General features: G+C 45.5%; 1 protein-coding gene across 1 annotated transcript in view; it reads left to right on the top strand.

Annotated features, from left to right (window-relative positions):
• Positions 1 to 15,582, top strand: part of GPC6 (glypican 6) — a 1,341,038-nt gene that overhangs the window by 874,962 nt on the left and 450,494 nt on the right. The window lies entirely within an intron of this gene.

Genomic DNA, 15,582 nt, shown 5'->3' with positions numbered 1-15,582 from the left:
TAGATTTACACAAACTTAAAAATATTGAAAAAGTCTGAAAGAATGATAAATGAATAAAAAAACAGCTGCCATAGAAAAACATTTTGAGAAACAGTGCATGCACACGCACTACCAATGAAAGGCAGTTTTAATCCTGTAAGACATCATAAGGAGCAGTTTTGTGTTTGACTTTTTACCTGACACACTAATGCCACCCACTTAGAACAAATTTTGTGCATATACCTTTTAAACATATTCAAATGCAGTTTCTTTGCTTTTCTTTTTTACTTTGTAAATAATTTAAGTTACAAGTAACTGCTTAAGTTAGTACATTTATTTCTAAGCTAAAAGTGACTGCTTAAGTTACTAAATATTAGCATATTTAAATGTATACTACCTTTATTCCTTTTCTGTACTTGTAAAATATTGAAAAAAAACAAACAAACAAACCAGAAAATCTGCCAGCATGATGTCCACCACCATTCAGTTAACAAATATGAACAGGCTGCCACAAAGTCAGAAAAACAAGCAAGCTGTTGCTGAATATTATGAAAACACCAAAAATTACTTTATGGCTAATGAATGGTGCTGGGTGAGCAGGAGAAGACAAACAAAAGAAGAGGAGATATGTTGTGAGGATGCCATTAGGTGTGTTTAGAGAACAGAAAAATTGCAAAACAAACTTCTGTCCTGACATCATCAGTTTTTCTGACATACTTGCTTCATCAGCATTGAAGGTCACTATATCAGTGATGTGTCATTAATTTGCCAGTAGTACAATGCAAGACACTTTATTAGTGATAAAATTGATGACCACTTCAAAAGACATTGCTAACATATGGAGCCTACAGACATAGCCAACCTATGCAATATAGATATGGAGATTGCTCTGCTCTTATCGGAGTTCCAGAAAACTGCATTTTAAAAGAAAGTAACTCAAGTGAATCTATGGCAGCAAATTTTCAAAGGACACCATTTCAAAGTCTTGGATTCTCTGCCCAAAAAATGAAATTGCATTGGTATATATGATGATATAACTACCAGGATTATTGGAGAACAGAGTACACTTCATAGATTTCATAGACATTAGGGCTGGAAGGGACCTCGGAAGATCATCGAGTCCAGCCCCCCGCCCAAAGGGCAGGACGTCAGCTGGGGTCATAGGATCCCAGCAAGATAAGCATCCAGTTTCATCTTGAAGGTGTTCAATGGAGGCGCTTGAACAACCTCCGGCGGCAGGCTGTTCCAGACCTTGGGGGCTCGGACAGTAAAGAAATTCTTCCTTATGTCCAGCCTGAAACGATCTTGTAGTAGTTTGTGACCATTCGACCTCGTCATCCCTTGGGGCGCTCTGGTGAACAAACGTTCCCCTAGATGCTGGTGATCACCCCTGATAAACTTGTAGGTGGCCATCAGATCACCCCTGAGCCTGTGCTTTTCCAGGCTAAAGAGCCCCAGGGCTCTCAGCCTGTCATCGTAGGGTCTGCTTCCCTGACCTCTGATCATGCGCGTGGCTCTTCTCTGGACTCTCTCAAGCTTCTCCACATCCTTTTTGAATTGTGGAGCCCAAAACTGGACGCAGTACTCCAGCTGCGGCCTCACTAAGGCCGAGTACAGGGGGAGAATGACGTCCCGGGATTTGCTTGAGAAGCATCTATGGATGCAAGCCAGCGTTTTGGTCGCTTTACTAGCCGCAGCATCGCATTGCAGGCTCATGTTCATCTTGTGGTCAATGATGACCCCCAAGTCTCTTTCTTCCATAGTGCTAACCAACATAGCACTGCCGAGCCTATAAGGATGCTGCGGGTTTTTTTTCCCAAAGTGGAGAACCTTGCATTTATCGGCGTTGAACACCATCAGATTCTCAACCGCCCACTTGCTGAGCCTGTCCAGGTCAGCCTGGATCACCCGCCTGTCTTCTGGCGTGGATGCTTTGCCCCAAAGTTTGGTGTCATCGGCGAACTTGGCCAGTCCGCTTCTGACTCCAGTGTCCACATCGTTAATGAAGATGTTGAACAGTATGGGTCCAAGGACAGAGCCCTGGGGGACCCCACTGGTCACAGGACACCACGATGAGTGACTTCCATCAATTACTACCCTCTGGGTCCGACCCTGGAGCCAATTTTCCAGCCAGTGGATTGTGGGGGACCCAAGGCGACAATTGGCCAGTTTCTCCAAGAGACGATCATGGGACACCAGATCGAAGGCTTTTTTGAAGTCAAGATATATGACATCAATCTCATCTCCCTTGTCCAGGTGATAGGTCACCTGGTCGTAGAAGGAAATGAGATTGGTCAAGCAAGACCTACCCGCAACAAACCCGTGCTGGCTATCCCTTAAGATGTTGGCGTCGGCCAGTCCATTAAGGATGGCCTCCTTAATAAACTTTTCTAAGATCTTCCCCGGGATAGAAGTCAGGCTGATGGGCCTATAGTTAGCCGGATCCACTTTCCTCCCTTTCTTGAAGATAGGCACCACGTTGGCCTTCTTCCAGTCTTTGGGCACTACACCAGAGCGCCAAGAGTTTTCAAAGATCCGCGCTAGAGGCTGGGCTATGATGCTCGCCAGCTCCTTGAGTACCCTGGGGTGAAGATTGTCAGGGCCGGCTGACTTGAAGGTATCCAGCTTCTCAAGATGTTCCTTCACAAAGTCAGCATTAATGGAGGGCAGGGGATCACCCTCACCCGGACTTCCCGGCCCTGTAGCAGGCACAGGCGTCCATGGGGCTGATGAAAGACCGACGCAAAGTACCTATTTAATAGGTTGGCTTTTTCCTGGGCGTCAGTTGTCAGTCGCCCCATCTGGTTCAGCAGGGGTCCAACGTTGCCCCTGCTTTTCCTCCGGCTCCCCACATATCTGAAAAAGGACTTTTTATTGTCCTTGATGCTCAAAGCTAGCTGGAGTTCAGTTGCAGCCTTGGCTTTCCTGGTCTGCTCCCTACAGGACTGGACCAGTGCAGAATAATCCTCCTTGGAGGTGACTCCCATCCTCCATCCTTTGTAGGCCTTTCTTTTTAGCCTCAGGAGGTCTGCTAGGTCCCTGGAGAGCCAGGGGGGCTGCTGTGCCCTCTTGCTGCCTTTCCTCCGAGATGGAATAGACTTAGTTTGTGCATTGAGGATCGCTCCCTTGAGGAGCAACCACTCTTCTTGAACTCCCCTATCCCTGCGGTCACAGTCCCTTAGGGCCTCACTGACAAGCCTCCTGAGCTTGTCAAAGTCGGCTTTCCTGAAGTCAAGGACTTGCGTGTTGCTGACCGACTTGCCAGCTTTTCGGCGGATGGTGAAGGTGATCAGCTCGTGGTCGCTGTCACCCAGCTTCCCATCAATCACTAGGTCGCTGACTAGGTCCTCCCCAGTAGCCAGCACCAGGTCGAGCAGCGCTTTGCCTCTCATTGGCCCATAGACTTCTTGAGTCAGGTAGAGGTCATCCACGCACAAGAGGAAGCTCTGCGACCGCTCAGATTTTGCTGAGCGATCCTCCCACGAGATGTCTGGGTAATTGAAGTCACCCATGACAACCATGGTCCTGGAGCAAGCTGCCTCAGCCAGTTCCTGGGGAAACTCCTGGTCTAGCTCAGGACTTTGGGTGGGAGGTCTGTAATAGACTCCCACCATTGTGTCCCCTGTGCCGTGTTCCCCACGGATTTTAACCCAGAGGGTCTCCAGCCGTCCACCCTGGTCGCCAATATCGGCTTGCAGGGACGCGTAGCTTTCCTTAACATAGAGAGCTACACCCCCGCCCCTTTTCTCTACACGATCCCTCCTGTACAGGGTATAGCCATCTATCCCCGTGGTCCAGTCATGGGTGGAGTCCCACCAGGTCTCCGTGATCCCTATGACATCGTAATTGTTTGCACTGAGCAGGAGGATGAGCTCCTCCTGCTTATTCCCCAAGCTCCTGGCATTTGTGTACAGGCAGGCAAGCGCCCCCTGGGGGGCTCCTTCCTTGCCCACAGATTTTACCAGGGCTGGGGCGGGCTCCCTTGAGTGCCATGATCCGCTGGCTTTGCAAGGATTGTTCAGTGGGCCAGCAGTGGCGGTAGTCCCCCCATCCCCCAGCGGGCTTAGTTTAAAGCCCGGTGGAGCAGGTCAGCCAGTCTGGCTGAGAAGAGCCTCCTCCCTAGGGGAGAGAGGTGGAGACCATCTCTTCCCAGCAGCTCGCTGCCTCTCTCGCCAAAGAGCGGGCTGTGGTCATGAAAGCCAAAGCCTTCCTGACGACACCAGCGCCGCAGTCTTTGGTTGACCACGTGGATCCTCCTCCCCCTCCTCAGCCCATAGCCTGAGACTGGGAGGATCGACGAGAACACCACCTGTGCCCCCAGACCCTTAAGCCCCGCTCCCAAATCCCTGTAGCGCCTCATGACCTGGCTGGGAGTGCTCTGAGCCGTGTCATTGGTGCCCACATGAATAAGGAGCATGGGATAGCGGTCTGTGGGTTTGAGGAGCTTGGGGATCCTCTCTGCAATGTCCCGGATGTGGGCCCCTGGGAAGCAGCAGACTTGCCGGGCTAAGGGGTCAGGGTGGCAGATTGGCCCCTCCGTCCCCCTCAGGAGGGAGTCTCCCACAACAAACACCTTACGTTTTGTCTTGGGGAGAGCAGGGGCGGGAGTTGCAGTTGGGCCCATGTTGCCTGTGGGGGCCGGCAACTCAACAGGCTCTGCTGGGGCAGCAAGAGGTGCATACCTGTTGCTCAGTTGTGGCGGGGGTGGGGCCTTGGTGCGGCGGGCCTTAGGGCCCTTGACCACCTTGGTCCATGCCCCTGGCTGGACACAGCAGGAGGTCCCAGAGTCCTCCTCTGGCCTGGAGGGAGACTGTGATCTACCCTCTGCCTCCCGGGGGAGAAGGGCCTGGCAGTAGGAGTCTATCTCCTGCTCGCAGTCCCTGATGGCACGCAGTCTGTGGACTGTGGCCTGGAGCTCCTCCTGGCATGCCAGAGACCCCAAAAGGGAGCAGACCCCGCAAGGGGAGGTCGCCATGCTCCCAGGCCCCAGAGCCTGAAAAAGGGACAGGCAGCCCCCGCAGCCGAGAGCCAGGGGCTCCGTCAGCGTGGAGCCTGGAACCAGGGGCTCCGTCTGGGTGGCCGTCTCTGAGGTGCCAGAGCATCGATAGTGTAGATGTCAAACATAGTAACAAGAGTTTCTTAGCAGTTTGTCACTAAGGGTACCTGAAGATGTTCCCAGTATGCTATCTGATCACACAGATTACTTTAGATCAGTTGTGCACATGTTTGCTGGTTCGGGGAGCCACACCAGGAATGTAATCTAAGGAAGTCAGGGTGGGGTGGGATGGGCATTATCATGAGAGGTTGGTAGATCAGCAGGTGGGTTTTCTGCCCAGGTTTGGAAGTTCAGGAGGCTAAAAATAGCCCAGTCAGGGTATGAAGGTGTAGGAAAAGTGAAGCTTGCTGGGGCTACATTCAGAACGTGTACAGACATTTGGTAGACTGAGGTAACCCATGCCTAATCTAATTTAGTGCACATGGTGAGGTGAGCTAAATTAGATTGGGCTGGCCATTTTTCCCCTGATCTAATATCCCTGAACATATGTACAGATCAGCATTTAGCCCATCCTAACCCTAGTCTGCATGTATCCTAAGCAGCTTGCCTCCCCACAGGCTCACACTTAAGGTGGGAATAATTGTGATTCTATTGCAAAATATGAATCTGAAAATTGACTTAATGGCAAAATACTGAACGTAAAAAGACTTTGGATGCCTACAGACGTTTAAGGCTCCGCTCTAATTCATAGTGCTTTACATCAAGCACCACGAGTTAGAGCCCCCACCCCCACAGACACTTGCCTGTTTAGGGGTATATGTGTGGTGAGGGGGATGCTGGAAATTGTCTGCACTAGCCCTGGCCAGCAGGTGGGAGCATTCTAGCAGTCTCTGAAGAAGCTGTTAAATTGCCCCTTTCCCCAACCCTGTCCCTCCCCAGCTTTGGGGCTGTCAGCAGGACAGGGAGCAGGGGAGAGCAGCCATCATGGAGCTGCTGGCTGCTTTAAATGGCTAGAGATGAGGGGAGAGGCCACAGGGGAAGGGAGCCCCCTTTGCTTTGCAGACACCCCCCCAAGCCCCTCCCTAGCTATCCTGGCTGGGGTATTGGAGGCAAGAGGTATTGTGAGGCAAGGGGACTACATTCCACCCTGCCCTCCCCCATACCCTCATCCAGCTCAGGCCATTCAAAGCAGCTGGCAGCTCCATGCTGCTGCTGTCAGGAGACCTCAGCATGGGGTGGGGGAAGGATGCAAAAGGAAGGGGGTAAGGGGATAGAGTAAATCCAGAACTGATAGATAAAAACTGAGGTATGCCTCCCATCATTGTATATTCTATATTCCTTTGAAGTATGTAAGTTATCTATCTCACAGTCCATGCTCCACACTAATTTCAGAAGCTGTGATCATACTTTACAGAATACCAATTATTGTCCTCTGTACCTCCCACGTACCACACATTAATGTTAAGAAGTTTCCAAAAGAACCAAATGGTGACAAAAAGGAGGGGTAAATATTATGCTTTTCCAGCAGTACTGTGCTTTTGCTAACACCTAACTGATCATCTATAGAGGTCTTTTCCTCCTTATTAAAAATTTAATCTTCCGTATTTGCTTTCCATTTTTGTGTCTCTATTAACATACGAACATCTCAGGAAATTTTCTTTCTAATAGCAGCTGTGGCTCAGGTGTGTAATATGCTGACTTTGTTCATAGTTCTCCATGTTCCAGAGAGTGGTTTGTTTAACTTAATCCTCCCATGTTAAAACATGAGCTCTCATAGACAGATGTTCAAATCATTGGCTTGAAACATTTAAAGGACCTTAGAAGTTCTTTTTTTATTTATTTTTTTTTGGGGGGGGGGGGGATATCAGCATTCCTTTTATTTAAAATTAGTGCCAGGTGGTTTGTAAAACACTGACTCCTTCTGTTTCAAGTCTTTAATTATTCAAGTTCTATCCATTTATTTTATCTTTCACTCTAAAAGAGCTCTGATACATCAGTGAGCTAAGAGACCACATAAACACACAACTGTTGATATAAAAAAGTAGTTTTCAGTAGTTAGTATTGCATCATGTTCAGCTTAAGAGATTGAAGCTGGGCTAACCAGTTTATAGATTCAGAAAACTCTTCTATATTCCGTGATTTAATTGCTGTAATTTATCATTTTATAATGCATTCTTTTCCAGTGTGCTTTGAAGAAGAGTTCATCAGAAAACATGTCTGAGTACAATGTCTGATCCAAATGGATGTTTTCTAGCTTACATCAGGAGCATTACTTTCACCAAAAGGTGATGTTTGTGACAGAGTTCCCACCTTTTGCCTCATAGATTGTGCTTCCAGGAAATACAAAACCAGGATTCTGGGCCTTCTTCAGTCTAGCCAGTCTTAAATCCTTAGTCATTTCATAGCAGAGTGCTCTAACCAGGCTATAGCATAGCCTGGATAAAATTACCCTCTAGTCCTCCTATTGTAACTGAGTTACATGGCAGTAAAGAGTGTCATCTCCAGGGATCTTTTTTTTCTGTCATAACCCTCCCCTCCCCTCCCCCCCTCCCCCAAATTTCAGATTTTAAAAAAAGTAACCCAAAATCCACATTTTTCTATGATTAAAATGAAACACCACTAATGTAATGTGGATTTTGGGTTACTTTTTTTTAATCCAAAAATTGGGGATTTTTTTTTTTTTAATCGGAGAAAAGCTGCATCTCTGGTCATCTCACCAGAGACAGCGAGCAAGAGGGAGATGTCTGTATAGGCTATTGATGATGACTTGTCCTGATTTTCTTTTAATTAATGACCACCTGATGCAAAATGCATAAAGGTTCCTGAAAGCAAGCATTAGGGAGCATGTTCACAGTCCTATAGTCTACTGATTGTAGTATTCCCTTGGGAGTTATTGCTCTGAACATTATTGCTGACATTTAACATCCAATACATGAAGAGTCTACCACAGTAGGTGTGCCAATATGACATGTTTTACTGCACAGTAAAGCATCACCATCTACATGTGCGCATCATTTACTGCACGGGGGGAGAGGTGCTCACATCACAGCTCCATGCCTCATCTTAAAATCTGGAATGATGAGGAAATCCCAGATGACCTCCGGGATGCCATGACTGTGAAAATCTTCAAGAAAGATTGTCCTTCTGAATAGTCGCTTCCACTTGCTGAAGAGCTCCTCCCAGAATCTCAGTGTGGGTTTAGGACAGGAAGAGGCATAACTAACATGATCTTCACTGCTTGCCAGCAGCAAGAAAAATGCCAGGAACAACATAAATGTCTCTACATGACCTTCTTTGACCTCATGAAAGCCTTTGACTCTTTCAGATGAGAAGTACTGTGGAGGATCTTTCTGAAGTATGGATGACCATGAAAATTCATCACCATTCTTTGCCTGCTCCATGATGGTATGTGAGCAGTCGTTCTCCGTAACACATCTATCACAGATCCCTTTGAGGTTAAATGAGTTAAACAAGGCTGCGTCAATCCAGGGGTTCTGGTTTTCTCTGATAAAAAAATCCTCAAATTTTGAATTAAAAAAGGCAGCTATGGAATAATGTGGATTTTGAGTTACCTTTTTTTTAAATAAAAAAAAACAGGGATATTTTATCAGAAAAAAAAACAGGATTCCTTGTCATCGCTCTAGTGCTCTTCTCAATATTATTTACCAATTGCTACATCTTACCAACAACAAGCTTCCAGTCAGAGTAAAGCTAAACTACCAAACTGGTGGTAAACTGTTTAATCTCAGCTGACTCCAAGCAAAACCAATAGCACCCTGACCTCAATCATCAAGCTTCAATATGTTTATAATGTTGTAGTCTGTGTTCACTCAGAAGCAGACCATCAAGCAATCATGAATGTCTTTACCAAGGCATACAAGAAAATGGAACTGATGCTTAACTTGAAGAAGATTAAGGTCCTCCAACAACAAGCTTTTAATGAGCAGCCTCCAACTCTGGTCATTTATATTCATGGTGAGAGTCTGAAGAATGTAGAGACTTCCCTTACCTCAGAAGCCATCTCTCACAGAAGGCTGACATCAATGAAAAAATTTAACATTGCTTCAAAGATGCAAGTGCAGCCTTCAAACACCTGAGGAAATGGCTGTTCAAAGATCATGACATCAGATCTAAAATCAAGCTCACAGTTTATCAAGCAGTCGTGATTCCCTAGCTTACTGTACAAGGCTGAGATGTGGACAGTATACTGGAGACACCTCAAGTCATTGGAGAAGTACCATCAAGGCTGACTGTGGAAGATCCTTCAAATCTAGTGGGAAGATAGATGTACCAACATTAGCATCCTCTCACAAGCAAACATAATGAGCATCATGACCATGATAATCCAATATCAACTTCACTGAGCTGGCCCTGTCATCCTGATGTCTGACTCCTGAAACAAATTTTATTCCCCCAGCTCCATTATGGTGAACAGTCAAGAGGAGGGCAGAGAAAGCTTCAAGGATGTCCTTAAGGTCAACTTGAAAAAATGCAAAATCAACATCAACCCATGGGAAACTATCACCCAGGAATGCCCCAAATGGAGGGAGAGTCTGCTACAAGGATTTCAGTACTTTGAAACCTTATGAAAACAACAGTAGATGGAAAAGTGCGAGCAGCAGAAACAATGTGTTGTGCACCAAATCAAAAATCCAGAGCCACCCACCCCACGTGGAAAGATGTGTCAGAGTTGCAGCAGTGTCCGTCAATCCTGGATTAGTCTTGTCGACCATCTTCAGACCAACAGATAAGCAGGGATCCTGGTTTTCTCTGATTATATATAAATCTGAAAATTGGGGATTTTTTATATGTATATAAATAGCACGGAAAGATGTGGATTTTGGGTAATTTTTTTAATTAAAAAATTGGGATTTTTTTTCATTAGAGAAACCAGGATCCTTGCAGATAAGACAATCATCCTTGACTATGAGGGATTGCCAAAGAAGATCCCCAATCTGATAAAAATGCCTCCCGGTATGCATGTGTGGCATGGCAGGAGGCATGATTGGTGGGAACATGGCTTAATTCCCATGGCACCTTAATTTGAATGTCTTCAAAGGCCTGGGATCACAAGTGATCAGCAGGGATCCCAGTTTTCTCTGTTTAAAAATGACAAATTCTCAGATAAAACCCCAAGAATCCACAATTAAAATGAAGTGCTGCTATATATATATAGGTATCAATTGAACACAATGTTTTATTGATATAATTAAAATGTTAAAGCAGTTTGGAAGCGTACCAGTGCCTTAGCCAATATAGTAAAATAAATTCTAAATACCTTTAAATTTTGGTATTTGACTGTAGGTTTTTTATCATGGAAAATCAGAGTTCCCCCTGCCCATCAGAGGCAGCAGCTGCTGAAGCCCGAGTGGGGAGCGGGGAGCGGAGCGCAGAGCCCAGCTCCACCTCCCCCGCAGGTGGCACAGCCAAAATGGAGCCCATGCGGGGGCAGGTGCGGCTGTCTGCTGCGGGCTTGGGCTCCCTGTCCTGCTGTCCTCCCCCTGAGGGCCTCTACAACCCAGTGGGTGGGATCCAGTAGAGCAGAGTGGGGCTGAACAGGGAGGTTCATGTCACTGCTGGTTTCATGCCACAATGGTGAGGTGCCCCCTGCCCACCCAACAGCAGTGAGGGGCACAATTCTGCATCACCATCCCTGTTGCTGCCAGGCAGGCAGGGGGTGCTTTGCCAGGATGGTGCAGGGCTTGAAGTGGCAAGGAGCTTCCCCACCCAGGGCCACTCTGGCCTGCCTAGCCTGGTCCCACCTGCTAGGCTGTGGAGGCCCTGGGGAAAGGCAGCAGGGCAGGGAGCCTGCGCCTGCAGCAGGCAGCCTGCATCCACCCCAACCCCATGCACAGATCTGGTGGGCTCGTGCCCCCCTGGCCTCCCCCAGGAGTGCATGCAGAGGCCCCTCTCCACTGCTCCCCAGACAAGCTTCCTGTGGCCCTGTCCTGCTCCCTGTCTGGGCCCTGCAGCCATGCTTGGTCCTGGGCTGCATATACATGCACATGGCATGCCCTGCCTGCCTGTCCCCACCCCATTCCCCCCAGCCCCTTGCAGGCTGGAACTCTGCCAGCCTGCAGAGAGCTCTTTGCAAAAGTAGAAAATCCTCATGTTTCTCCGTTAAAATGAGAAATCCATGTTTTCCTCATTTAAAAGGGAAAATCTGCATTTTTTTTCTGTTTTTCCATGGGAAACAGAAAACCCAGATCCCTGGTGATCAGAGATGTCCCATTTGCAGCCAAAGTCTGGCACTTGCATCTTGGTGGAGGTGGAAATTCATATAGACCCTTGTGCTGTGATGCTTTCTTTTGGCTACTTCTAGGCATCATTAGGCTTTCTGAATTGCCTTTTCAAATCACCTACCACTCCTCATTGTCTATTTATAATGCCTATACATCTAAACATGAACTTCTCAGAATCAATTGTCTTCCCATTAACTTTATGTGAATCCTATATGCCCTGTTAAAGGTAATCACCACCCCCTAAGTTTTAGGCATTCCAGTTCCTGAGTACACAGGCTTACTAAGTCAGTTTGAATCTGACCCTCAAAAAGCTATTTCTCCAGTGCCCAGTCTGAGTTTTAAACTCCTAGGAGTATCACTGGTAGCTGCTGCTGAGAGCTGCATGGACATATTTACAAATATATAAACATTCTTTTTTCATAACTTTTCTGCGAGTCGGATGTATGGAGATATGTGAACATCTGTGCTACTTTCTGGTAAAGGTTTCCTTTTTTTTCTTTTTAGAATGGCAAGAGAAAAATAGTGTAAAATGAATAATAAAATTAATCATTCTACTCTCTAAATTTCTAGAGATGGGCCTTTCAGCATAAGTAGAAGATGAACAGCCCCAATGAGAGGAAGTGGGAAGCAAATTTCACAGGAAGCTAGAGGAAACATACACAGCTGCTGCTGTCAACAAGTAATATTATTGAATTTATAGGAATCTGTTTATACAACAACATTTATTTTTATGTGTGCTCACACATTATGTTTGTATGATGCTGTATGTGACATGCATAAGCAGCACCACAGTACAAACTATAAATAATAACACTAATAATACTGCATGGGTACAGACTGAAGAGATTTCTTTACCAGCTGCTATCGTAAGAGGCTTCTGAAATCTATAGGCTTTAATTTGTGGATACAGACACACGAAGAAAATAGTAGGTTACTCCTGTGCTAAAGACTAATAGTATGTGGGCTCATTTTTTGTAAGTTATCTTGTCTGATATTTTTACTTTGTAAAGGAAACTTTGATCCTTTGATTGAAGAAGGTGGCCTCCAACGGACAAGTATCCACTGGGGGATGTTGAAGAAAATGATTCAGACACTAACCCAATCATTAAGCTACTTAGTCATACTAAAGAACACCGAGGATACTGCACACCCCAAATGACAGCCATTTAGAAGGTGTGGACACCTCATGGTATGAAAAGCTAAAGGCTTATCTCTATGGGGAATTTCGCATACACCAAGGTAGGCAGGGTGTGCATTTGCAGTGAACTTGCTATTCCACACTACCAGCAGAGAGACTCTACTTTGTTTCAGATTTTCCGTTTTATTTGCCTTCAGTGTCCTCCTCCATCCAAAAACTGTTTTCTCCATGATCACAGAATCATACTTATAATTTGTGCACTCATTTCCAACCTCTTTCTCACCATACCTCTGCAAGGCTTAACATTTTTTACCAGAAACCTAATGATAAGAGCACTAAACATGCTGCCAAAAATTATAGGGAAAGCACATAACTTTCCCCACATTTCTGCAAGAAAGAAAAATGGAAAATCCAGGATTCCTATACCATCCAGGAATTACCCTATTTGAAATGACTATTTATTGCATCAACTGAATCAATTGCCTAGTAAATGTCTGTCAGGGGTCTGTCCTACTTCACCAAATCTTTCTGGCTGCTGGAAAAAAGAAAAAATTGTCTCTTCCTCTCAGCCCTGATTCTTCTGTGATAGAAGTGAATAGTTTTAAAGTCTGCATCTGTTACTGTTCACAAATCTCAAGCAGCCTTAGAGGGAAACTTACCTGTTCCTTGGCAGTTTCACTGCTGTCTACAAGGTTCTAAACAACATCTGGTAAAATGTAATAAGGGTTTAGTCATTTTTTCTCCATTGCAGTTTAGAAATATGAACAGAGATACTTCAGTGGTCTACCTACTGGAAAATAGTTTACATTTTATTTTTGCAAGGTTATCTTCACAATCATAAGACTAGAACCTTTTTTATTATTTTATTTATTATAGCAACAGAACAGAGTCTGAAGGAACTGGTAACTATTATTTAGAATAGTTTCCTACACAGCATGGGGAAATGGTATTTTCAATCCTTGCCAAGAGATGCAATTTTGGTCACTGTTTTACTCTCTGGGGCAAGAGTTCTCTACCATAGATGGAAGATTTGATAAAGAATGTTGGGGTTTTTTTTCATTTCACCTTGCTTGGTAACATCGTATGTTTGGCTGAAGTAGAATTATGTGTCCAAAATAAATCTCCATTATTGTCTAGAAGGTTGAGGAACAGTTTATGAAACCAGGCCATAGATACTGCACATGTTCATATATAATCTGCTTTCAATGAGCACCATAGTATGGCCAGAGAAACAAGATTTACAAAGTTTTATTTCATGAAAAAATAATATAATAAAACAGTGGTGGCTCTATTTTCCAGGCTGTACTTGGAATAAACAAATTACCATTATTGGGTAATAATAACCTCCATTTGTGACATTAGAATTGTATTCTTGGTAACTTTTAAATCCTTTGGGAAATATTTTATAGTCGGTGGCTATATATATGGTACAGTTTGTTTGATGTGAGTTACCTTATAGTACAGAAGTTCAAAAATGTTATTTATTCACGGAGGATGAGACGTTGACCTAATTGAGATTTAATTTAGAGGAACTCTTGGAAATTGGATTACTGACATATGGCTGCTCTGTGATTATTTTCAGGTTGCAGCATTTATTCTTTCTGCACATTTATTCTTTCTGTAAAAAAGAGTTTTGATGCAGTCATAAATTGCATGTACTATCTCTTTTCAACTGTAACTTACATTTGAAAGGGTTGATGTGTAGAAGTGCTAAGCATCTACAGCTACAATGAATATCTATAGTACCTCTGGAGGCCCTGCACTTTTGAAAACTATGCACAAAAGGCAAAGTCCATATGTCAACCAGTGGGGTTTCTATGAAGTCATGTCTACAATCTAAAGTTCTAAAGGAAAACACCACTTCCTGATATAAGAGTGAACTGACTGAAATTTACTATGTATTAAACAATATTTGCTGTGATTGAATAGTTGGGTGCGTTTTAGAAAGGTATATACAGTAGTTCAGTACTTTCATTCTGTGTCTGAGAAGCCTGCCTAGTGTGCTAAATACTAGGCCTGTGAGAAGCGGCTAGTATTTGCTTCAGATTCAGCTGATTTGGGAGACAGTGATTCAATTTTGTGATTCGAATCACTGTCCTGAATCAATATGGCCGAATCTGATTCGGAGATTCAACCACTGCCAAATCAGCCAAATCTCCAAATCAAACAGGCCCCGCGTCCCGCCCATTCTCCCAGCCTCGTCAATAGCTGCCCCACCTGGCCCCAGCATTCCGGCTCTTTAAAAAAAAGAGCCCCACACTCACCGACTGCTGCCAGGCAGCCGAGGGGGGGGGGTGATCCCCGCTGCACCCCACTGCTCCATGCTGCGTAGGAGGCTCTGTCATGAGCCCCCATTCCCCACCCACTCTCCCAGCCCCGCCCTACATGGCTGCTCTGCCTGCCCATCTGGATATTTGGGGCAAGGAAGCAAAGGCACCACTCCCTGGCTGCCAAATTTTCAAACCCATGGAGTGCCCAGGGCTCTGTTGGATGTCTGATCCTAGTGTGCAGGGATAGTGGGGGCAATGCCAGGCCCTGGGACCAAATCCCAGGGTGTGGGGAGCAGTCCTGGGCACTGGTGCCCTAATCCCAGTGCACAGGGGTAGGAGAGTGGGTGCCAGGGCCTGGGACCCAATCCTGGTGCATAGGGTTGTAAAGGTGTAATTCCAGGCCTGATCTGGTCCATGGACCAGCCTGACTAATCTGGCCCAGGGGGCCAAAAATTTGAGCACTGCTGATTTAGACCATACTAAGGACACTTAAAACATGAGCATCCACACATTAAAGTGTATTAACTGATGCTAAGTGCCCTCTGAATATCTCAAAGTTTCCCCACTTCAGGCAAGGATTAACTCTAGGCCATGCTACCTGGCCCATGTTAGGGTAACTTCAGTCTGCTCCATGGAGATAATGAACAATTTGCAGTCCTCCAGTATCACAAGATGAATCACTCCTAGATTCCCCCATGCCCAAGAGCAGGGATATGTGATGTGGTGTCCTGGCTCCTAGCCACAACCCTGCTCACCAGCTCTCTAGTGGCATGTCAGAGCTGTGCAGCCAAGAAATAGTATTAACTCTTAACATGCGATGACTCACAGCATGTTCTGATTTTAAAACCACTTAACATTCCACAGATTTAGTATGGTCTAAGTATAATAAGTAACTTCACCCTCAAAACATATCTCTGTCTCTGTAGCCCAAAGACTAAGACTTCATCTAAGATAGTA

This window comes from Alligator mississippiensis, chromosome 1 (assembly GCF_030867095.1).
Source record: "Alligator mississippiensis isolate rAllMis1 chromosome 1, rAllMis1, whole genome shotgun sequence".
Classification (NCBI taxonomy): Eukaryota; Metazoa; Chordata; order Crocodylia; family Alligatoridae; genus Alligator; species Alligator mississippiensis.
Note: the sequence above shows the minus strand (reverse complement) of the source record. Positions and strands in the feature narration are given on the sequence as shown.